Below are 1,772 nucleotides of genomic sequence, written 5' to 3'. Positions count from 1 at the left end.
GATTTCACCTGCTGTTTATTAAAGAAAAGCACTTACAATATTTCTTTATTATGTGATCTGGCAGAACTCTACGTGGACTGAAATGTTCTCTTGTCCAAGTGCACATCATATCATTACCATGATTAAAAATGGAAATTTAGGATTACTGAATGAGTTACATAATTGTAAAGTTGTGGTACTATATTATAATATTAAAAATTGAATCCATTTCTAATAAGACTTAACATATCAAGGTAAACTAGTTATATTTTTAGTAATATTCACGACTTTTGTTTTAAATTTTTGCATTTATCATTGGCAGTGATTTTTTCTTTACTATATCTGATTTCCCAAAATAAAATGTAGTAAAATTTGAAATTATTTATTGTCAAAACCATGGAGTATGCAGAAATTTTAATGCATATTGCTTGTTTTTAAAATTATCTTTCTAGAATGAGGTGAGAACTATAGTTAATAATAATCTGTTGAATACTAGAAAGTTGCTAAGAATATATTTTAGGTGCTCTAATAACACACAAAAGAAATGCATATATGAGAAGATGAACATGATAACGGGCTTGACTGTAGTAATCATATTTCTGTATATAAGTGCATTAATATACCACATTGGGTTTAAAAATTTGCTTGATACCTAGGTTTTTAACGAATCCTTCTCTGGTGAGTCCAACACCAGTGTCTGTGACATGTAGTAGGTTTTTCTCCTTGTCACTCTTAATTTTCACTGTTAGTTCCTCATTTCCAGAAAGTACATTTTCATCACTTAGTGATATTAGCCTTCTCTTATCCAAAGCATCAGAAGCATTTGAACTCAGTTCTCTCAGGAAAATCTCTTTATTCTTATACAAGGAATTGATGATAATCTTCATCATCCTGTTAACTTCAGCTTGGAAGGCAAACTTTTCAGATTTCTCTCTAAATTCTCTTTTTCATGATGCATTTAACCCGTCCAATTGGATAGCTTCTTCCTCTCTCTAAACCACTATGTCATCTGTCCTTGAGCCTTCTGTGCTTTTACCCATGTCCTCTTCTACTGTACCATCCACATCCACTTCATCGTTAGCTCTGACTGATCCCAGGTCAGCAGGACACAGCAGAGGCCCAGCACCCACAGGGCCTTCATGGTGCGCGGTGGGTGAGTCTCCAGTTCCTACTGATTTCAGGAACCACCTCCGCCTCACTACCCCTGAGCTCAGCTCCTCACACCTCTAGCCGGGAGATCTGCATACTAAAATGACTGAGGCACAAGAAGATGGACAGTCAACCTCTGCTTTGATTGTCCAGTTTGGTGTTGGCTTCTATTCTGCCTTCCTTATAGCAGAGAAGGTTATTGTCACATCAAAACACAGCAATAATACCCAGCAAATCTGGGAATCAGACTCCAGTGAATTTTCCGTAATTGCTGACTCAAGAGGAAACACCCTAGGACAGGGAACAACAATTACCCTTGTCTTAAAAGAAGCAGCATCTGATTACCTTGAATTGGATACAATTAAAAATCTCATCAAAAAGTATTCACAGTTCATAAACTTTCCTATTTATGTGTGGAGTAGAAAGACTGAAACTATTGAGGAGCCATGGCAGAAGAAGAAGAAGCAGCAAAAGAAGAAAAAGAAGAGTTTGATGATGAAACTGCAACATGGAAAGGGTCATGAAGGCACAAGCATACCAAACGGGCAAGGACATCTCTACAAGTTACTATGCCAGTCAGAAAAAACCATTTGAAATAAATCCCAGACATCCACTCATCAGAGACATGCTTCAGTGAATTAAGG

General features: G+C 36.6%; 1 pseudogene; it reads right to left on the bottom strand.

The window, feature by feature from the left end:
• Nucleotides 1-593: 593 nt before the first annotated feature.
• LOC109677393 (endoplasmin pseudogene) lies at nt 594-1,120 on the bottom strand (annotated as a pseudogene).
• Between the last annotated feature and the right edge of the window lie 652 nt (nt 1,121-1,772).

Source organism: Castor canadensis, chromosome 10 (assembly GCF_047511655.1).
Source record: "Castor canadensis chromosome 10, mCasCan1.hap1v2, whole genome shotgun sequence".
Classification (NCBI taxonomy): Eukaryota; Metazoa; Chordata; class Mammalia; order Rodentia; family Castoridae; genus Castor; species Castor canadensis.
This window is presented reverse-complemented; position numbering and strand designations above follow the sequence as displayed.